Source organism: Struthio camelus, chromosome 17 (genome assembly GCF_040807025.1).
Source record: "Struthio camelus isolate bStrCam1 chromosome 17, bStrCam1.hap1, whole genome shotgun sequence".
Classification (NCBI taxonomy): Eukaryota; Metazoa; Chordata; class Aves; order Struthioniformes; family Struthionidae; genus Struthio; species Struthio camelus.
Genome location: NC_090958.1, coordinates 12,554,384 through 12,577,631, shown reverse-complemented (window position 1 = coordinate 12,577,631; position 23,248 = coordinate 12,554,384). Strand labels below are relative to the sequence as shown.

General features: G+C 43.7%; 1 long non-coding RNA gene across 6 annotated transcripts in view; it reads right to left on the bottom strand.

The window, feature by feature from the left end:
- Positions 1–23,248, bottom strand: part of LOC138061381 (uncharacterized) — a 95,302-nt gene that overhangs the window by 15,621 nt on the left and 56,433 nt on the right. The window contains exons 4-10 of one of the 6 annotated variants that reach the window (XR_011135091.1): positions 21,824–21,975; positions 19,209–19,489; positions 13,717–13,941; positions 13,397–13,573; positions 11,238–11,417; positions 8,583–8,674; positions 3,879–5,370 (exon numbers count right to left, since the gene is read on the bottom strand). This is a non-coding gene — a long non-coding RNA (uncharacterized lncRNA). The other 5 variants (XR_011135090.1, XR_011135093.1, XR_011135095.1 and 2 more) reach the window with 5 other exon arrangements.

Genomic DNA, 23,248 nt, shown 5'->3' with positions numbered 1-23,248 from the left:
TCTTCTGAAAAGAGAAGACCCTTGGCCTTGTCTTAATCTGACAGTTAGGCACCCATCTGCATCCTCACTTTCTGTGCAAGCGTAAATCTAGGTACAGATCAGGAGAACCATGAATTCTTCAATCCAGAGGCGAAATTCAGCTGAGTAGTCCAGAGATAAACTCATGGCTCTCCTTTCTTATGCTCGATGCTGTATAGAAAACAGTCAAACTGTGTCCTGGGCAGGAGTTTGTACCCCTGGGTCTACTGCTACTAAGAGAATCCTTCTTGCCTTGGAAACACAGGCAGGTGCCAGAGAAACAGGGGAGACATAATGTAGGCAACTGTCAGCAGCTTATACCTGAGAGAGAAACAGCCAAGTACATTAGGACATGTTATACCCTTATGTTAGACAGCTAAAAAAAGGATCATTGATGGCTGAGTTTACTTCATCAGGGGAAGTAGTAAGTCATCCAGAGAATATCAGGTTTTTTGCTTCTATTCTATGTAACTAAGTCCTGACAGCACAGCTCTGCCACAAGAGGAGAAACTTGGACCGACATGTTACCTAAAGACCTGAGCATCTTGTAGAGAACAACAATATTATCAGCCAAGAAAATGAGGCACCTGTCATTGGCAAAGACTAGACTCAACCTATTTGCTATCCTTATATAAGAAAAAGTGTTTTGTACTGGAAAAGAGAGACTGGGAAAGGAGAAAGCAACTATGAAAGGAATAAAGAGCAGACTACCAACTTAGTAGAAATAGCCCTTTGAGAACAAAAATGGACCACTTTGTCTGGCAAGACAGAGGAAACATATCCATGCTATTCTCTTTCCAATACCTTCTCTATCATCTGTCCCCACAGCTAGCATTTTCACATGCAGCAAATTATTTTTACATTCTCAGCAGGCATCCCTTTTAAAGACCAGCCAACTTCTTGATATTTTGTGTTCAGTTTTTATATCAGCAGATCTATTTTAAATAAAAAGCTATGTGTTTAACAAAACATGAGTGCCAGTAACACAGAGGAAGAATGTGACATTTTTCTCCCCAGGATATTTTGACTGACACATGAAAAAGTCTATAATCTTACATAGGCTCAAGCTGCTCATGTTGACATCCAAATGTTTGGTGAAAAAGAGTTTGACTGCTTTCCATGGAAGGTGTAGGCTTCCGATTTAGGCTCTCCATCCAGAAAAGACTGACCTCAAGCTCTTTCTCAAGGTATTTTATTTTGTTCACCTTTCAAAAATATAGCAGGTGAATTGTGGGTAAATTACCTTCGCACTGCTTAGCCAAGTCTCCAGACAACATCCTATTTATTTTTGTCACATTCTCACTCTACCAGCTGCTTATCTGAGCCAGCTGATCCTGTCCCAAAAGCCATCTCAACTCGTTGCTCAGCTTGGTGGAAATGCTCACTAGCTTTTAGATTCAGTTGATCCTTAGCTCAAACTTCTCTGTAGAGGCATCTGCACTCGTGATCCCTTACCATCCACAAAGATCTATCATCCTCCTGCAGAATCAGTCACTCTCTGAAGAAAGAAAACATCTGACTCGTCTGTGGAAATGAGAAAGTCTTCCCCATCCCACACAACCACTGTGCTGCCTCATCTGAACATTATTCAGCTTCAAAATCCTCCCAGACAGAAGCATGCAGATGCAATCTCTTTGGAGCTTTGCTGTAAAAATAGTCAAGCTTTACGGCTCCAAACTAAACCCAGAGCAAAAATTTATTCATTTCTGGTATCCTTATGGTTCTGTGCTTAAGTGAAAGCAGTTAAACACTAAGATAAAAAATATCCCCTTTCTGGGGGTTTTTCCCAAGCAACACAGTGGAAACTCCATGAGCTTTGACTCATTGTTTTGTACTGGTTGCTTTGGTGGTGGCTGGGAGTAATGGAGGTTGAATGGGAATTTACCCCCGGCACCTGCAGGGCTTAGACGGCTTGCTATAACTGGGTCTAAATGAGCAGAGACCCTAAAATTGATTCTACCACCCAAACAGTATTTGAGTCACAATGTCACCAGTGTGAACTAGTAGCTGACCTCTCCACTATTATGAATGAACACAGCCAGATTTCACACTGACCCTTGTGTACACGCATATAGCATTTATGAGTTAAGATTATGCCTGAGCCATATGGTCAGGCATGTAAGGCAGGACTTGGCATATGAAAGCAAAAGGGTTTATTTTTCTGTGCAGGGAGAGGTCATCTGTCTATGGTTCAGACAAGTTTCATGTGACTCTAGGTTTAGGGGGTGGGAAGGCCACTAGTTCACTGCTGAATTCATGGCCCAGAAATGTAGGATGAGTAGTGGTGTCATCAGGTGTTAATAGTCTTATACTTCACTTTGGAGCAGGATAGAAAGCTGGGGGGGAAAAAAAAGGTGGAAGAGGGAGATTTACTTCCAGTTCTTCCCGCTCCTCAGAAGTTTACAGTGAGACCTGACATGGGGAAAAGACATCTCTCTTCTGCTCCATTTTGGTGTGACTACCAGTCACCACAGAGAGCTTAGACCTAGGATTCAGATTAGGGAACAGAAATTTTGGAAAAGGAAAATTGAAGAGTTGGAAGACAGAGAGCTACAGAGCTAAAGAGTTATAGCAGGGGCTAGTATCTGAAAAGATCAAGGCCCTAGAATTAAATTCAGGGCCTGTCATGGTCGCTTAGCTCTGGTTAATCCTGGATTTTGACTTAATACATTGTAAGAAAAAAGGACAGTTCACTGCCGAGCCGTCCAGAAACAGATAGCTAGCCTGAGGGATGAAGTTGGTAGAAATATACTGCTTATGTTTAAAGTTGATACAAGTACGGCTGAGGGATCTTAGCGTATTGCTTGAACTGAACAGCCTCAGAGCTGCAAGGGCTGGTGTTTGGAAGGGCCAGTTACTTATATTTGCTTTTGGGACAGAGCGTTTCTCCTGGCTGTGGCACGGAGTCAGGTTAGGCGTGGGATTCAGGTTTGGAAGTGGAGGGCTGACAACTGCTCCTGGCTCACCCAGGCCCACAGAGCTCTGCAGGGCTGGTGCCCACACAGCCTCTTGGGTTGCCTTTGGGTACCATGCCGGTTGCCTGACTCTTGCTAAGTTCCTGGGTAGGGAAAGGAAATATTTGTGCATGCATCTTCCCCTCCCTGGATCAACTTTATGGCTGTACCCCCTTTGACATAGCCCTAAACGCCTCTAGCTGGACTCCTCACCCGCACAGCCTCTGAGCGCTGCCAGGGCTCAGCTCTGACCTGCTTGAGAAGGATGCTGGCGCCCCATTAGCCCCTTCCCCATGCTGTAGCCTGCCAGCATCTTCGGCTCCACCAAGGCTGGCTTGGCCCCTCCGCACACCAGCTCCCCGATCCGGGGTCCCTCAGCACCCCCCCCCCCAACTCCAAACAGAACAAATACCGACGCCGTTTTTCCCTCCTTGCCAGACAACAAGAACAAACACAAACTGCCACAGAGCAGATAAACATACAGAGGTGGAGTCAACGGTTTTCATCTGTTATTATTAAATAATAAAGCAGACTGAACGCCTCCGCCACAAAACAAACAGGAGACTTGCCCCTAATTTTAGCTTCACTTTCCAAGAGAGACCTGGATTTTTTCAGCTCAGAGGGGTGAGGGGGAGCATGATCTATTTAGCTCAACACTAAGAGTTAAAGTCACTTTAAGATATTTTTTTCCCTCAGCATAAGGTTTCCCAGATCCCTGTTTCCAGCAGATCTCAGCTTGATGCTGTCAGCAAGCTTTGTGCGCACATACACACCAGCCTCAAAAGCCCAGGGAGAAGCGTTTTAGAGATTCATGCCTGCCAAAGCCTTTCTTAAGGCTACAAGGGGCCGTCTGCTGCGTGAAGTGCCAGTCTTCGTATTACATCCCTCATCACTGCCATGCATTACCCACTTGCGTCGGCCACCCGCCGGTCCGCATGCTGCTGCAGGCCTTCTCGAGGAGCACCTGAAGAGGAAGCGGCTGCAGCACAGATGAGGCGGCCTCCCCTCTCCTCTCTGGCTCTTCTTGGTTAGGAAAATGAGACCAGTAAAATCTCCGAAGCCATCTTCCCTCTTTCAGTAGGTCAACCTGAGAGTCCCCAGAGAGGGAAATTTCAACCACAGCAGCACTAGAGTGATTTCCCCCACCTCTTCCATTTCCTTGCAGCCTTTAGCAAAAGAATATTTCCAGGCACATCCAGATCTACAAAAACATTTAGACACTTCGTTCCCCCCCCCATTCATTTCACCGCCCTAGTTACTCTGACAGCCTGCACCAAAGGCATTTAAGACTAAAGTCCCATCAAGTTTTGGAGATGCCTGTAAGGGCACTAGTCCTTCCGAAGAGGTTGTCCCCCCTGCACGCAAGGCCCAGGAAACCTCCTGGCCAGCTGGGTGGGCCTATATTTGATGTTCCAGATTCTGCCTTAATTTACATCTCTCTAACCCCGCTGGGCATCACCAAGTACAGGAATAAGATGAGACTTTTGCTTGAGATATCAGAGGCCTGTTGCTCAAGTCACTATTTAATAACCAAGCCAAGGGAGGAGAGGCCTTTTGAGAAATCCCCTCCTCTTCTCAAAACCCAGCCTGGCCCAACACCTTTGCTGCCCTGATGGCTGTGCCAGTGTTTTGTGGGCCCATGCTGTGAACTGGGTTAGTAAACTGCCCTGGTTCCACACGTGCAAGTGGGGAGCAGACCGCCACGTCAGGTCAGGAGCGGAACACGCAGCTGAGGCATGGGGCAGAAATTGCTTGAGCCGGCTTCACTACGAAGTTGACGTATCATTTAGTCAAGGCCTGCGCTGTAGCATGTGCTAAATCGGTCAGTGAGTGGCTTAGGCCTGCCCGCGCGCTCAGCCACACACCAAAATGCTGCGGCTGCCAGGTCCGCTCTGGCGCAGCTCGGACACACGTGCGCACGCAGCACCGTGGCTTTCACGGCCCGTGCGCTGATCACAGGCTGCCGCCAGAAGGCTCCCAGTGGATTTTGTCTGCTTCAGCAATAATTCAAAAAACCAAAACATTATAAAGAATGTGCAGACAATTTTGCAACTTCCCAGATATGGATCCAAGAAAGACAGGGCTGTCACTTTGGCTAGATGGCTTAACAGCACCTGGCTACAGGGACTGGGAAGGGAATAAAAGGTCCTGGTCTAGCAACATTAATTTCTTGTTTGTTTAGTTCAGCTTGATAAGGGCCATGGTAGCATCTGATTGCTTCAAAACAGAGGGGTCAGAAATGCACTGATATCTGATCAGCCGGGCATTATGTCTCCAGATGTGGACCTCAGTGTCTCTCTAGGCTTGGGATTTTTAGGGACGGGCACGTTCACTTTAGAAGAGGATCCTGCTGGAAATGAGGGAAGCCAGTGGTCGGTGGTAACATTGATCTCACACTCTGCAAAGCAGAGAAGAAAAGTTTGTATTTAATGTTTGTTCTCCCCATAATTCAAAGTATATGAAAATCCAGTAAAATATTCAGGAAAAGGAACATGTAAATATTGTCTGTCTTACATAGGATTGCTTCCTTGCCTGGAAGCAATCAGAAGATGCTTGATAACATATTTGCAGCTATGTCACTAGTGACCTATCAGTCTCTGTACATATGGAGATAGGTGTCAAGGCTGAGCCATTGTGTATTCTTGAGATATAGAGGAGAATACTTTGAAAAGTAGTCCCAGAGCACTCCAGTCATCACCATGAGATGAAGCACAATAAGACATCTGAAAAGCTGTGGCAGTTATTTTGTCTGATATGTTTTTTGTGAATAGCAGCTTCAGTAATTTATGTTCCTGGTTGAAAAGCTTTTTGTAGCCTTAATACACATGGTGGTTAACCCTTGTACTCGTCACCTCAGAAATAGGTACAAGTCACTGAAGAGAAACAGTGCTATCCTTAGCTCCATCTCTAGCACCCTTTTCATTTCTATGCACTCATTCTCTTATTTTCCATGCATCCTGACCAGATGCATTCCTGAAGCACAGAAGATATCCCAAAAGAAGCATCAGAAAGCATCAACACTTGTCTTTCTCTACCCTTCTACTACCCCTCCCTCAGTATCACCTGTTTTGTTCATTCTGGTTTCTCCCCACCTCTCCTTCTTGATCAATCTATCCTTTACCTTTGCTTCCTGTACTAACAATGTCATCCAACCCTTCCTGCAAATTTTTGCAAGGGATCAGTTTTATAAACATTAATTCAAGACAATTGCCAATCTCTCTTGAAAAAATACAATTTTTGAAGGAGGACTCCGATGAATCATTCTCAGGTATGAGGAAATCTAAGTGGGACCGAGTGGTGACTCCAAGGCTTTTTAGCTAGTGGGAATCTCAACCGAAAAATCTGTAGTAGTTTTGTGTGTGCGCGTGTGCATGTATAAATACACATGCAAACACAAAATGCAAGAGGTGATAAAGAGAACAATATCATACAAATGAAGAATAGAGTGGATAATTCATTATCAGGATAAAATTAATAGGATGGGGATATTTAGTGTTATATGCTGGAAAACAGGAAAAAGACCTTGCCTTGTAAAGAACCCTGTTACTTTCATCTATGTGCCCCTCTTCAATTCAACTATTAAGATAAAGTGGCAAAGAAGGACAGAAATATTAGAGAGGGCTATAAAACTCCAGTGGGGATGGACGCCGTTAACCCTAAGTAAGAGCTGCACCCTGTTGTACCTTATTCAGCTGGTCTCTCCTAACAAGGGCACGGGATTGAAGACCTCGGTGTTTGAGGCCCCATTAGCATTTGGGCTAAGTTGAAAGCAGCAACAGAATAAAGCCATATGTCTGGAAGAGAAGAAAGGTGGAAAAACAGATATGAGAAGGAGGAGAAGACTAAAAGATGCCAGAGGGAAGGGAAAATAGCAACGGTTAAACAAGATCATTTGTAAGCAGAGTTAAGACTAATTCACTATCTTTGCCCGTCTCTACCAGTAATGACGACCTTTGGAATTTCATAACAATGTAATAAAATCTGTTTCTCTATTAACAAAGATCTCGGTTTGCTCAAAACCAATGGGAGCTCTATAGGGGCCAGTACTTGCTACACCTTACTGATGTGTTCACAGCCTGTCAGAAGAGTACCTCTGCCAACAGCATTGCAATAGCACAACCTAAGAAAGAGTTTATCAGACTCATACCTCTCTACTCCTTCCCCTCCACAGCCACAGGAGAGCCTTTGCTCAAGTATAGGTCCTAGACCATTTTGTTGGTTGGCCTTTTGTGTTGTCCTCATTTCTAGTTTATGAGATCTGGGAGACTCATTTGAGATTAAACAAAGGGCTAAAGATTAGGTGTTCTGCAATTTAGTACTTCCTTTGCCTGCTTTACGTTTAGCAGTATTTGGCAGAGAAAAGGAACAGCAGCAGCCAAGATGGGGTCTTTCTGTGAATCCACAAAGCCTAACCAGAAACAAGAGCATGTCACTTGACTCTAGTTAGGAAGCTGAACTTTTATCCAGGGTCCCCTTCCAAACACTGCATTTGCATTCATTTCGCCATCAAACCATGCGGCTGTTTAAATAGACTCATGGAAAACACATTAAAAAATAAACTGTAGAGCAGATCCAGATGTTTTGAAATGCTAAACTTAGCACTTTACACTCTTTCCTCCTCATCCAGCTTTAAAAAAAAAAAAAATCCTGAAAAAAAACTCAAAAGCATTCCTGAGCTGGTTTGTAATGAATCATTACTTCATTCTAAAAAACTGTGCTCTAACACAGACTCTAATAATCAATCTTTTAGTAATAAACACAATTATCAGAACACTTTGAAGGTTTGGATCAACTTAATGAAAGGATAAAATTTTGTTGCTCTTTCTTCTTTTAAATAGGACTCCTGCATCCAATAAAAATTAGCTTTCACATAGAAAATATGCACAAAGAGGCAAGATGATATCCCTGAGTACCAGTCTAGAGGTGATGCAGTAGGCAAGGCTCTTGCAAAGGCTTGCAGAAAAAGAGTCAAAGGCACCTTGCACCTGATTCTCAAAGCATTAGGTACAAGCCAGAAGTAATCAAGGTTTTAGGACAGATCTATGACTGTCAACACATTGACCATATCATCAGCTGAGACACTGAAAGCATGGGCAAACTCTTCCTCCTCTGCCAACTCTGGGGGCAGTGGTCCAGCATATGGAAAAAAAAAAAAAAAAGCATCATAGCATGGTCACGTCAGGAGCAATAGCCTTGTTGTCTTCAGATGATATCATGGAAAGGCTGGACAGCACTGCCTTTACTCAACCCATGGAGTGGCAAGCGCACTTCTCTCTCACCATCAGCTTAGTGCTTAGCATCATCATTCTCACTTATAAACACAGTTTGGAGCTAGAGTGTCAGAGGGTGCCAGTACCACTGCTCTTTTCTCTTATCTGATCCCCTAAAGACCTTTGCCTCCCAAGTAAAGCTGCATTTCTTACCCTTGTGTTTTAAAGGAACCTCATAGTTTCAGAAAGTTGGTGCCCCACTGCTAGACAAGCATCCACTACATCAGCCAGCCTTTACTCCCCTTAAATCAAACATGTAAGTCCATAGCCCAAAAAAGGAGAACCAAAAAACTGCTGATACAGCAGAATCCTGTCAAGGTGCCTGGGAACCCACACTCACCTTCAATGCACGTGGCTTCCTTGTGACTTTAGCAGGACTATTCACATGCTTCAGTTTCTTGAATGCTCAACAGCCAATTGGGTCAAACCCTACTGTAACACCAGGAACATGGGCAGAAAGGAAGAAAAACACTGAGTTCTGCTCAGTTCTGGAATCAGCTATTATTTGCATGTTATTCCTTCCCCCCACCCCTATGTTTTATTTCCAGTGCAAAGCTTTTTAACCTGATCTTGTTCCTTTGGGCTGGCCAGGAACCTCCTCAGCTCCCTCTCCTTTTTAACCTGATCTTGTTCCTTTGGGCTGGCCAGAAACCTCCTCAGCTCCCTCTCCATACCACAAGTCAGACTCCTTGCTAAATAGCTGCCAGGATAGAGTCAGTTACATCATTTTTCCCCCTTCTTTTCTGGGTATTCTATAATAGCTCCCAAACTCTCCCCCTATAGCTTCCTATAGCTTTCAGGCAGGGTAAGAAACAATGAGAACATGGATTTTTTTTTTTTTAAATAATCTTAGATACAGTAATTGAAGCCTCTCATCCCTGAAGTGTAGTTGAGGGTTATTCAGTGGAGAACATGGCAAGTTTATTAATATATCCAGCCATGGTCAGCCATGAAACCTATGCTGAGAAAAACATTAGTTCTGAGACCAGGTCAGTAGGATGAGATGCCTGCGGTGACAGCCATCCTGTCTGTGTCCTCCTGGGCCCACTTTTCAGGCACATTTAGGCACAGATACCTTAGGCACAAATGCCAAGAATGAACTAGTGAGTTGGCCTGTTTAGGTGCTTCTAAGACTCCAGCTAAGGTAACTTATCTCTATCTTTAAGCGCTTCACTACCTTTGAAAATCTGACCCACAATCTCTCTTTTACATATGGAGAACAGAAACACCACAAGCCATCTAAGTTTCCTACAAGGGAAGATGTTTCTAATCAGTGAAATGGTCTCTCTTCAAAATCATCTACTGAGGTATGTTAAGATCTATTAGAGCTGCTGGTAGTTTTTATGCTTAAAAAAATAAAGGAAAAATGTGTTTTTCTATTAAAGCTTGTATCAAAACAGCCATTAAAATCTTTCTAGTAACAACAGTTTGGTAATGGCTATATATCATTCCTTTCTCTGCTCCGATTCATTTGGAGGTGCTGTTTTACCCAGATCAGTATGCTTCCCTGACGGACTTCACCTCACAGAACCACAAGTTTCCCAGCCTACCCGCAAAAGTATTTTCTTCAGAATCTAGGCCTTTGAGACTTATCAGATTTAAATGTTGCAGATCAGCTTTTTAAAAAAAAAAAAAAAACCCAAAACATTTGAAAATCATTACAGTTCACTAGCTCTATAATTATAAAAACCTGAAATTACTTTGAAGTTTCAATCAGAGAAGTCTAATGCTGCAATTGCTCTACAGAATCACTTGCAATCTGATTATCAATGAGTGTCATATGTTTATATTTGTGCATAAATGTGAAGCACTGAAGGGCAATACACTACTAACCATATACCTCCAGGCATCTCTTGTTAATATGCTGGCCAATAAAACAATCTCTCATAAACTAAGAAAATAGTGCATTACATGCTGGTTTAATTGTTAGTTATGATTTCCTTGTAAAGTAGCATATATAAGAGGGCACTGTGAAAAGGTAGTCTGTTTTATAGAGGAGGCCAGAAAATTATGACTCAAGAGCATGGAAATGATTAGCACCTGCATATCGGTACAAAGCAACAAAGTTTAGAAATCATGATCTCAGCTTTTGGCAAAATGAAGAGCCTGAAAGGTCTTAGTTTTCTCGGGCAATAAATCCGGTGATTACTGAGATTATATTATTTTAAATTAACTTCCATCATTTCTCTGCAGCAGCATAAATAATATCTTGGCAAGACTCTCAAAGATATTGCTTCTTGTGGACAGGAAAGATGAGTCAGGTAGTAAGATCTGATTGTGTGACCCTTGCTCACATGAGTGGTCCTTAAGTCTGCAATGCATGCCGAGTAATCAAAAACTGTCAAATTGTAGAAGTCTTTGTGAGGAAAAGAGTTTCTTTGGTAAAAATCTATTTTCATTAAAAATTGGAAACTTTTCTCTCCAAATGTATATATACAACAAAAATAAGTCCACTCTGCCAGCAGAGAAAAAACCCCCCAGCAATTTACTGAAAAGCAGGTATTTTCTGTGAGATATTCTAGCAAAAATGAAAATGCAGTTCAAAATAATTCTTATGAAAAAGCAGCAGTTCTCTGCTATGTTGGACTCGCTTTGATTATTACTATTTGCATGATCCAATGTAAAAATCTAACCATAAAAGCAGAAATTAAAGAATCAAGGTATTTGAAGAAAAGAGTCACCGAATCTCCCAATCAATGGAGTATTTTTCCCCAAGAGAAAGGTAACATGCCAAGGCCCACTGAGAGCCCTGTTCACCAGGACCGGCGTGTTGCCCTCCACATCATACCCAGCTGGGACATTCACCTGGCCCACCTAGAGTGCAGAAAAGCTATTCACTACAAAATCTGCTAGATCACAATATGCATTTATCTTCCATTCATATGCACCATAATTTAGAAAATTAGTTGTCACTGTGGTAAAAAAAAGTTGGTAAGAAACAGACAAAACCATGGGCTGTAAAAATAAGCAGAACTACCAGTCTTCTCCCACATACATTGCTACCCATGCTGAGGAAGAGGAAGGTGACTTCCCTGCTCACACTCGCATCTGTAGGTTTGGTTCCAGTTCTTCTTACAGATGTGCAGCCCTTTTCCATCAGTATGGCTACATGGGCATCACAGAAAAGTCCTAAACTCTCATGTACTGCTAATACTGCTCAGCTGGCAAGGCGGGGCTGGGGAAAAAAAAAAAAAAAGTCATTCTTATGCCTACTAGTGCCAGGGGGCTGATAAGCTGAACAGGAAATAGAAGACAAAAATACCAGCAGAACAGACATCTTCAGCTACCTCCTGCACGGAGCTGAGCAGAGACATGGCATTGACCTCTTTGCTCACTTGGACCACTGATGCTGTTCAGATCAGCTGAGCTCTTCACAGCGTGAGGCTGGCTGAGTCAGCCCTCAGCCTCTCCGAGCTTACCCTGGACGCGCGGGCAGGGCGCCTCGGGTTCCACGTTCAACCAGTGGCCCCCAGAATCTAATTTACTTCTGCAGCATTAGGCAACACACTCTAGCCCCAAAGCTGTTGCAAACATCCCTTAGCCACTAGTACCTACAAATTCCTTCAGCTCAGAGAGGAAAGGACGTACAGACAGGGCGTTACTGAGCGCTTTGACTAGACACCACTTAAGAAAAAATAAGAGACAGTACTTTCTCCCTAGGTAAGACAGCTGCTTTGACTTAATTAAAATCTTTTAACAGGCATCTCCCTCCCTCACACCTCCCTGCTAGTAGGCATCTTATTCAGAGTAGGAAGATTAACAGCATTTTAGTTACTTTGATGTTACCCAGAACACATTAAAAATTGAATGAATCGAGTTAGTCACTTCTAGAGTACAATGCCTTTTGTGTTACATTACTAGTGATTATTTTTTCTTGTAGCTTGTCATCTAAGCTAGAAAGCAACCAGATATTTGTATGTTTTTAAGGCATTCTGATCTTCCGTGTTCATGTTTCCCCATCTGAAAGCTTTAAATCAAAATCACAATGTTACAGGTATTTGAGGAGGGGGAATAATGTCTCCCCAGTCTACGTTGTTATGCAAGATTGTTGAGATCGCTGGTTTACAGCTCTGTTTATCCCAGAGGCTTATTTCAAAGACACGTCCTGTCGTTTGATAGCTTGACTTTGAACCAGAATTGATATGGCATCACAGGAAACACAGACTAAGCCTGTCAGCATTAGGCAAACCACTCAGATATGCCACTAAAACAGAACGTCAGATTAATAGATGCTTGAAAAATTAACATTTTTTAGAAGATCTTGTGGGTGGAAAGTACAGAAAAGCATGGGAATGAGAGAGGATATGAAAATAAGCCAAAAACAAACCAACCAACCAACCTTTTTTGCCTTGGCTTGCTTGCTGTTTTTTCTTTTTTTCTCTCCTTTTAACATAGATTTTTTTTTCCAGTCTTTGGAGATGTTCCTGATTTTACCCCACCTTTCTGTACTGTTTGAGCTCTTCACTGACACAGTCACAAAGCAACTGCACACTGAGACAATTCTTTTAACCTCATTTTATGCTTAGAAAACCAACGTCATGGGCCTAATCCATTTCAGCACTCTCTTCATCAAAAGAGGAATGCCTGTAGCTAGACCTTGCTGACTTGCCCTGGGTCAGAGAAACTTGTTTACTGTCTGATTAAATCAGATCCCCATGTCCATCTAATCTCAGATCTTGTTCCTGACTTTGGCTGGTAGCACGTGCCTCTCAAGAAGAGCCAACAGCTCTATCGGGGCACAGAGAGATGCAATTTGCCCTTGCTTGGGCTCCTCCTCTGACAGCAAGATTGCAGGGCCAAAATCAGGCAAGCTGCTCTAAATCTGGTCTCAGCAATTTCCTGCAGCAGTAAATGGTCTCCTGTACAGAATCAGAGTATGACACAGGTTGGAAGGGAGTGCTGGAGGTCTCTGGTGTGAGCCCCACTGTGTGAGCGTGTCCAATTAGATCAGGCTGCTTAGGACCATGTCCAGGTGAGTTTTGGATATCTCCAAGGACACATCTCAACATCTCTGAACCCCCTTCCAGTGTTTGACCACTCCCATGTGGAAAATTTAATAATATAGTAGCAGCTCTAGTATCATTGGGTTAGGAAAGAAATTCATTGTTAATGTTTATCAAAAGTGCAATGTGAAGAAGTGATGGCGTAACTTACATTACTGTTCAAACTCCATAACCTCTGCTGAGTAGGGTCTCTAAGAGCACGTGTACGGGAGAGGAAGAGAAACTACTTGGAGAACATCTTTGCTTGTTGTCCATTTGGTTGCTGAGGGGTAGGTTGTTCCTCTCTCTTCTTGTAGAAGCAAGCTGTTGTTTCACTCCTCCGATAAAGCTGTTGGTATGGTAAATCCAGCATCAAGATATAGAGAGTTCAACAGTGCAACAGTTCAGAGTGAGCTGTGAAGTGCGCCCGTCAGCAGAGACAGCTCTGCTGCAGAAGTGACTGCTCAACCCGTTTCTATTAAAAATACTCACAAGAGCTGCTCCCTCTCCAAGCATTTATTTAAATACTGCTTTTCTCATGAGACAAGTGTTTTCTTCTCTGTAGCTTAGAGCAAAGGATAAAACTTCTAAGGAGGGAAATGTAGCTATTCCTGTTAAAAGGCTTCTTACTGAAGTTGAACCACTCAGTTCCTCTCAGAATGTTTCATCTTGTCCTAGTGGTGGTTGAAATTGGGTCCTTCCTTTTGTCCTCACATTCTGAACAGAAAAATGAAATAATTTCCCTCAAAAACACTAAAAAAAAACCCCTTCTAATGTTAAGCTGTATAAACAACACTGATGTCATCTCTACCCTTGCAGACAGTAAAGGTGCACTTTCAGGGCTGGCTTAGGCCAACCAAGACCCACATTTTTGCCTCTGGCTCCCAGCCACGTTTCCCATTGGATCCCATTGCAGTAGCAATAGCACTTTGCAGCTCTGTGGTGAAATCTAACAATCATCTGTGGTAGTGAGCAGAGGCTCACTGATCCAACTCACAGCAAGGCTCACGAGTCCCAGGGATAAGCGAGGAGCAGGCTGGGAACGTGCACAAGCAGAAAGCAGGCAATGCCTTTCAGCAGCTGTGTGGTCAGATTGGCTTAAACCAAGCCCCAAGTTTAACCCTGGGTTTCTAAAGAAGTGAGACTTATGAGCTCAAGCCGTATGTGCATACATGTCTGCATCTCTCTGCCCATCCTAGCACCCTTTCTGACCCTGTTTAAACCCTGGCACAATCCAAAATTTCTCCTTTTAGTGATTAGATACTTTGAGATGCATTAGGGTTGGTGGCGGTAACAAACCATCTTTCCTTTTTCCTTTGTCAATCCCCACAAAAGACGTTATGAGAATGCCCTGAGAGCTCAGCCCAGCCCGCTGTGCTAGGCACCATCAAACACAGAGCAGAGTGAAAAACATTTCTTGCTCTGAAGTGCTTGCAACCAGTACAGAAAGTAAGGAGGCTTCTTACTTGTTTGTCTCCAGGTGGACAACAGAGGCCCAAAGACACCTGAGGTTTTGTTTTCACTGTATAACTCCGACCTAGAAAGGGCTCAAGAGCTCAGTTGCCAGTCTCCTAACCTCAAGAGCTGCTTTAAAATAAAGAGGAGACCTAACAGATAGGTAGAGTTTAGTATTTCAGGATGGCACAAAATAACAGCTACCAACAGCGCTTCAGCCAACTCCCCTGCCTGTGAGTAAACTCCTGCTAACTTAATGCTGGGTTATTTCTCATACATCTTGACCAAGAACTGCATGCATCTGCACTCTTGCCCAGACATCCTCCCCAACTCCTTCCTCCATTCCCGTCCTTCAAGGGGAATAAGAACTTTGCCTGAATTTGAACAGGTTTGTAATCTCCGTTTTGGGAGAAAAGACGATGCTCCACTGTGGTGTCCCTTTAATTGCCAGCTCAAATGAAGGAGTCTTTTAGTGAGGTTTGCGGTGGAAAGGAGAGATTGTCCAATTCGGTAGCCTACTCAGGATGCACATCCTAATGCATTTATTTATTGTCTGCTTTCTTAAGAAAAAAAAGCAATAGTTCACCAAAATTAAAATGCCTAGGAGAACAGCAAAGCTAGGTACTGTGTAAGTTATATGAGTAGCCTTGAAACCTTTATGCAGTTACTATAAAAAGATTTTTCCATACCTGATCGGGCCAGCTTAACCTTTGGGAAGGTATCACGAGCTTAACTCTGTGTCTGGAGAAGAGGGAGACTCCACAAAAGAGGAGAGGAAAAAAAAGAGATCATGGCTTTGAGACACAGAAATAAGGTGATGAGAAAGGAGACAAAAAGCCGCCTTCAGACTGCTTGAGGGTCTCTCAGTGCTGCCAGAGAAGGCGCTAGCACTGTGCAAATGTGGGAATTGAGGGCAGTAGGACAGGATGACCGAGCCACAACAGGGCTGAGGCTGCCAACAAGCACCTATTTCCCCATCAGATATGTCCACCCAGGAGGCTCCAGCCCCAGCCACTTCAACAGGGTCACAGAAGACATTCAGAGCACAGAATTGAGCACCCATCTCCAGCAAGCTGCTGATCGTCACCTATCCTTCCTTGCACCCATCACCTAGTTTGGGTTTTCCTTGTGGAGAGGCTGCACAGGACTGCTGCCACCTCTCACCCAACTCCATATAGCTGTGGCTGTGAGGTGTGGAGCTGCATCCTGGTACAAAGCTTTCATCTGCATAAAGGCATGATATCTCCCTCCCTCCCAAGTTAACAGTGAGACTATATTAATGCTTGAAAATGGAAAATCCTATAAAAGTTACAATACTTCAAATTCCATCTTAATTCTTCTGCACAGGGGAGGGAGGAAAGGTCTCCAGCACATGCTTTCCCACTACCACAACAGTTTGTGCATTGTGTTATAAAATTTTTCAGTGCCATTTATTTTTATTTGGCCTGTGAAATACTTTGGAGAAGGCCTCCTTGTAAATGGCCCATAAAGTTTGACAGGAACTAAACCTCCCACTGTTTTTGTGACTGATATAAAAAAGAACCAACTTATTTGGCACCCTTAATGCATATTTTATGAGAAAAGGAAGACTGTCCCTCTGTAGAAGAAGCCCATTCCTAAATAGACTGAGTTTAGTCCTGTAAGCATCTTTTGTGGCCTTTTATGAGGTAAAGCTTTCCTTATAAAGCTCTGGCCTCACCACAAATCCACTTCCCTCTGGGCTCATCCATTAATAAGCACTTTCATTAAAATTCCACCTTTCATAGAGAAACAGCCAAGCTAATTTAACAGGAAATTGACTTTCTCCATCACCTTCATGTCTTTGACTATAGTGACACAGGCCAGGATTGGCAAGAGACATCCTGTCAATGTATTAGCATTTCTCCTTTGCGTATCTGTATGCAAAAGCCATGTTCTTTCTTGAGCTGGTTGGAGACTGAGCAAAGGGGAAGGTCTCCAAACAATCACTCCAAGATGCAGCTGCTTTAAGAAAAAACTACCGCCATGAACAAATTTTGTGCTGAAAAGTCTCTCTGCACAGAGGTGTGCTAACAAATTCCAAAGCAGGGAGGTCAGGCCCGGATGCTATTGCATCACACATCTCCTCTGAAAGTGGTATGAGCACTTGAAAGGCCTGTGGGGGGGGGGGGGTCAAACTGTAAGGGCCAAGGACCCCCCGAAAGTGACTAACCTGTTGCACCTTATTTTAATCACAGGCCTCAAGAGAGCATAACGAGGCTAGCCAAAAGCACAGAAGTGATGATGGGGGTGAGGCAATACGTGGCCCAAAAGCACTGCCGTCAGGCGGTGATACCACTCGCCTGAGGGGCTAGAGGTCCATTCCACCTTGCAGTGAGTTTGCAGTCGAAACAGACACAACAGAGGCAGCAAGAAGGAATTAGCTTCAGAGGGACTAAGTGAGTGACAAGGTCACACAGAGAGCCGTGGCAAAGATCTCCTGGCTCTCAGTCCACTGCATTCAATCAGGGCATCATCCTCTTGAAGGAGTTAGTTAATCTATCACTAGCAAGAGATCAATCCCATGGAAATAATAAATAAATAAGGAAAAAAACCCAGCTTCATGACACACAATATATTCCAGAAAATAAATTTCATCAGCATGCCAATATTTTATGAGCAGAAAAAGAGGCTGAGTTCATCAAATGTGTTATCTACATCCTGTATACTGGCAAACTTGTAAGAATTAAGAACTTTTTTGGCTTTATTGTAAAAATCCATTTTTTTTTCTTTTGGCTTCCAAGACAAGCTTTCAGGTGGAAGGCTGTACATAACACCACTGCATTTAAAAAATGAGAAACCAGAAATGACAGTGACTCCATCTGTCCATAAAAATAGCATAAAAAATCCATATGAATTTATTTTGCATTCTAGTGACGTATCTCCCCGCATTTCACAAGAAAACGTCCAGGGAAAGTGACAGGTTTATTTTTAGCCTTTCTTTAATCTTTGCAGAGTATGGCAGCAGATTGCAACCCATCACGAGTGTCCCAAACTAGGCTGAGATAAGCTACTGAAAAAGAATAGGTTTGGATTGACTGTCATACTGCAAAGATATGGAGATTTTCCTAACAACCAGCCCCACTCCAGCTATAAGAAATTTGATCATATGCATTTCATTCTCAGTGTCACATATAAGTGGGAGATACATTTGTCACTGGATAATACATTCAGAATTAACAAGAAGAACTTGTCAGGTTTTGGCTGCAACCACTGACGCTAAAGCCTAGAGCGAAATAAACTGTCAGATCAGAGCTTTGTTAAAAGGATTAAACCCATTCTTAAGGGTGGAGCTGTGGAAAAGCTTTTAAGCTTTACACTTACACCTGAAAGGTTTTAAACTGGGATTCTAACAGAGGCTGACATGAAATAAATATTTTAAAAACAACAGCTAATCTGACCTCACTAGTGGGACCATCTCCAGAATCAACTGCATTGTGAACCCTGCACTGAGGAAATGCCACTGCAAAACCCTGGATCGGTGGTCACTAATTATTGGCCACATTTTTTGGCACCCACTCAAGTTGCCGTAGAATCAGTAACTGTTTTGCAAGTTATTTCTCATTACAGACCTACTACAGTAATTGATTTGCACAGTGGCCATGTGGTAACTCATAAAACTTTGCACAGGGGTCCCAATTCTGCAGATATTTCTTCCTGCACTTACAGGGAACAAAGCCCCTCTGGAAGCCAATAAGTGAGTCATGTTCCCAGCCTGTAAGCAAACATTAGGAGGATCAGACCACTGCATTGCAGCCTTTACACCACAGAAAATATTTTCCTACATTCAATTAATTACAAAATTGCACCACATGATACCCTTGTGAATGAAGTAGGTGTTAGTGTAACACTCATTTCCTAGTTAGGGAAGCAGAGCTATGACTCAGAGGTGAAGTGAGCTGGTCAAGGTCACACGGTAGCACAGTCATAAATAGCACCCAGGTGCCCAGCTCTAGCCATACTCTGAGCTTTCTCACACTGGTTTGACAGTGTCTTGGAAGTTTGACTTCATCTTCAAAGAGGTTTTGAACCTACTCAGTGTCTGGTCTGGCCTGCATCTGTTTCACCCACTCCTTCACCCAGCCTGCTCTGTGTGTCCCTGCAGCGGGTTAGGATGTGCACCACGGTTCACCTCCCTCTTTCCACCTGTCAGTCCTCAGCTGGCCAAGCCAGCCAACAAACATCTTACCGGCAACGGGGTAATGAATCGCATAGTAACGGGTACTGGACAAGATTCATCAAGCAGCACAGATATGCAAACATGGCAACGCACAGCGAACACCACAAACATTGCAACAGTGAGGCTGACAGACACCAAAGAACAGCATGCTCATTGGCGCATGCTCAATGGGAAGAGGCAGTCAGGGTCCCCACTGGATCCCAGCTGGATGGGTCCACGGAAGGTCCAGAGAAGAGGAGCTTCTGGAAGCAAAGGAGATAAGGAGGCACCTAGGATTCAAAACATCCTGCTACAGCTCTAGCAAAAAGCTCCAACCAAAGAGGCTACATACCTGCTTGCCAGTTGAAAGGGCTCGCTTCACTGCGAGCAAGAGCTTCAGAGCACATTACTGGCATGAAAGCCTTTTGCATCTCCGCTGTTTCTCAATAAGATATGAACCTGGATCATCCAAACGTCTTGTGAAGCCCAGGCACTCAAGATAAAGAGTTTCAGCTAGCTGGTTTCAGCTAGCTGAGAGTCAGCATTTCCTCACTTATTTGGGCCCAAGGCAATATTCCTGGGCTCTCTGCAGTCCTTGGAGCTGATGGGGGTTGAGCTTAACAGGACTGGACCCTAGGGAAGAAGAGAGAACTAACTGCAGACCCCTGGCTTTGCAGAGGCAACAGTCAGACAAGGTAGATCTACAACAACTCTGCATCACTCAAGCCAGATTTTTTTTTTTTTTTAAGTGCCGTAAAATTAATCCAGAAAAGATTAATTAAAGTTTTGAGAGTCTGATCGACATTAGATAGTACATCATCAATGGCCTGGGAACTTGAGACCTGAAGTTTAATCTCATTATGTTGTTACTATATTCCTAGATGACTATGAGCAAGTCTCTTAAATTCTCCTCGTCTCTCAGCCACATAATAGAATATGTCTCTATCTGCTTCATCTCTCCAGGCTGTCAAGTCATCATAGAACAGCCTGTTCTTCAGCAGTACAACACCTAGAATGACTGTAAAGTATATAGCAGAGAGCCAATAACAAGAATCTCATATTTGATGCCAGTTGTTATACTAAGACATTATTAAATCTTAAGAAATAAGTATTTTAGAGGAAGGAATCCTTGTTTCATATTTGAAGCCAATCTTAGCCCAAAGAGGCCCATTTGTTCCATGTGGGAGGAAAGAGGCTGTGTCACAGCACCCTTTCCGATGATCAGAACAGGCTATGAAGAATCAGTGTTAGCGTCTTTAATGGTGATGTGCCAACTATTTTGCAGTATCACCCCCTGTGTAAAGCTGTGCTGTTACCCTTCCTGCCTCTTCTACCAAGCTATTTCAGGGTTGGGTTTAGGTGGGGGGGGGGCTTTTTTTTTTTTTTAAATGCCTTTCTCTTTTTAAATATTTCAACTCAATTGTGATTAGAGCCGTATACTCACTGAAATATCGATATACCCCTGGTGACCATTGCTGCCAGGTAATTAGGTTAGTTGCTTTCACAAAAAATGCAATAAAATAAAATAAAACCATGTAATTATGGTTTGGAGAGCACTAGTCTCAATTTTTCCATTCTCAAGAGTCCTCTAGGGAAACAAAGAATGAGAGCTACTTATTGATTTCATCCTTCTGATGATCACACACAAGACTTGCTGGAAAACAGGCCCGCTTGCTAGAACTCACCACTGTCCTCAGCTCCCCCGTGGAAACGGGGAGGGGGGAGCAGAAGCAAAGCCACTTGTGCTTGAAAGGGAAAAAATAGAGAAGGGGAAAAAAAAAAAAAAAAAAGAGGGCAACAGTTTTGGCTTTCATTATAAGCACTGTTATATCAACAATGGCTAGGGAACAAAGGAAGCCATTTCCACTAGTTCCTGCTTCAATTAGTTATTTGAACTAGTGAAGATTGTGCCACTTTATCTCCCCCTTGTAACATAATCATTGTATTTTACATCTCATGAGAAAAAAGGCCTGCCAGAGGACGTTATCTGGCTCTGGGTCATACATCACAGGAGATAACATCGTTATTCATGTCAAAAGGGATGATCAAGGTCTTCCTGTTTTATCAGCGATTAGCCAGGAAAGAAAAGCTGCTGCTGCTGCTGCTCTTGGCAGGTAGCCAGGCGCTGTATGAGTATTACCATATCAGTGCAGTTAGGGGGAGAACAGCAAGCATTACTCACGGTGCAACTGTGCTGTGCTTTAGAGGCACGCATAAATGGCTCTTTCAAAACCATTAAAATCCTGGCTGATAGGGAGGGCGCTGAGCTTTCATTAGCCACCAGCAGCAGGAGATGGCCTCATGGAAGACAGGATCCGATCCTGTTCCCCCTTGCAGTACTTGTGCTCTGGCACGCGCCACCTTCTCCCGTACTGGAGTTGAGACCAATGCAAGCTGGCAGCAAAGTCAGGCTTTTAGCAAATTAGCAAGGCCTGGGAGGCACCTAAGTCCCCTGGGCTCGAGCCAGACTGTTCTCTTCATCCCAAAAATGCCCTTATTTTGGCTGACATTGTCTAACTTTACTTCTACTTGCTTTTTGTACCATTCTTTGCCATTCCCAACCTCCCCCCCACCCCCTAGACGGCATTATGGTAAAGCTGGGGCAGAGTCCAGTCTCTTGCTTTGCCACTCACTGAACTGTTCCATTTCCTGAGCACCTTCCCCTGAGCTTAGAGCTCCTCACTCCTGGCTGTTTCACATATTCCCAATTTACACATCTTGAGTGGTTTACCCACTGTATGAGAGCAACAGTAAAACTTACCCACCTTATCTCAGCGACAAGCCTAACGGGAGTTAGAATTCTGTACCTTACGCCTGAAATGCTAACAAAAGGGAAAAAAAAACCTGTGATTTGAAAAATATACCATGTTCAAGTACAGAGGTACATTCCACAGTGTCTTCCAGAAGCGACTTCACTTTATGTTCCTGATGCAAAGTTCACTGAACCAAGAAAGTCTTTCTACTCACTTCACTGAGCTCTGGCACCATATCCTCTGGCAGGAACACAACGTCATGGAAACTCAGTGCCGCAAATCACCACGCAAGACTCATCTGAATAGTCTTTTACTGCCTTCTCCCACCCAGTTATTAACAGAAAAGTGTATTCTTCATTAATATTGCTGTAAATCAAAGCACATAGAAGATCACACGGGTGAGCTGGATAATGCACTAAGACCAGAGTTATATAAGGTTTGAATGTTGCTAAAACCCAAAAATCAGCAATGTGAGTAACAAGCATGAAAGTGTCTAAGGGATATATAACCTCCTACTTTGGGAATAAACTTTCTTAGAGTGCACATTTTGGATGAGTCCATTGTGCGGTTTTTACACCTCTCCCTAGATCATCTATCACTGGCCAGAGATGGGGAAAGACAGACAGGAACCACTGTATCAAATCACTCCCATAGTTACTCCAACTCAGAGTCTAACATGCAATTAACGTTATTGCAGCAACCAGCCTGAAACTGTAAGTGTGCTAATAGCAAAAATAAAAAGCGTGAACCAGAACTTATTAAAAGTTGTGATATGTTAAAAATAATAACAAAAGAAATGCCATTTCCCTTTAAAGGGAGATAAAATTAAAAGTGACTCAGCAACTATGAGTCAGGACAGGAAACTTCTGTCACAGAGCCAGTAATTGTAACTTCACCGGAAACAGGCATGAGGACTCTGAACTGCTGTCGCGGGTATTTCACTGCCAGCGCTGCTGAACCCAACACATGTGACCTGCCTGCAGGGCTGCGCAGGACAAGTTCACCATGAAAAACTTGGGAAAGTCAGATGTTCCTCCAGCTGAGTTATGAAAAAGAAACATAAGTGCTCAAACAGACCACAGGAACAAGCCATGTTAAGCAAGCGCAGCTGGGCTTCTTGAAGGTCATGCAATTAAACCAAAAAGCAGCGAGAAGAGTGCATGTTGCACAGAGGAGAGAGCTTGGGGGCAGAGTTTTTTTTAGATGTGGTTTCACTGACAGGCTTGGCAGAAGGACGACCTGGTCCTGTCTCAGATGCTAATCTCAGACTGCTGCTTTCCAATGCACAGCTGCTCTCGTGGTAGCCATCCATAAAGCTAAGATAAAAAGTAACAGTCCCCAAATGGTAGGCCAAGGGTACCTTGAGCCTTCCAGTCCTCTTGAGGCTGGGTACAAAAGGACTTTTTAAACCACAGGCCTTCTTGTCAGAACCAGACAGCTGCTGAGTTATACGGGCTCTCTTTTAGCAGAGCCATTGCCTGGGCCTCCACATAAAGCACGTGGAAGCAGGGCCAGGAGCAGCCCTCCTACAGCCATCAGAGCATGGGGTGCCCCCCGTGCAGCTCAGGCCCAGACTCCTCTCCATCGCCCCTCTTGCACCCCACAGCACCTAGCACAGCGTCCTTGGCGCACCCATACC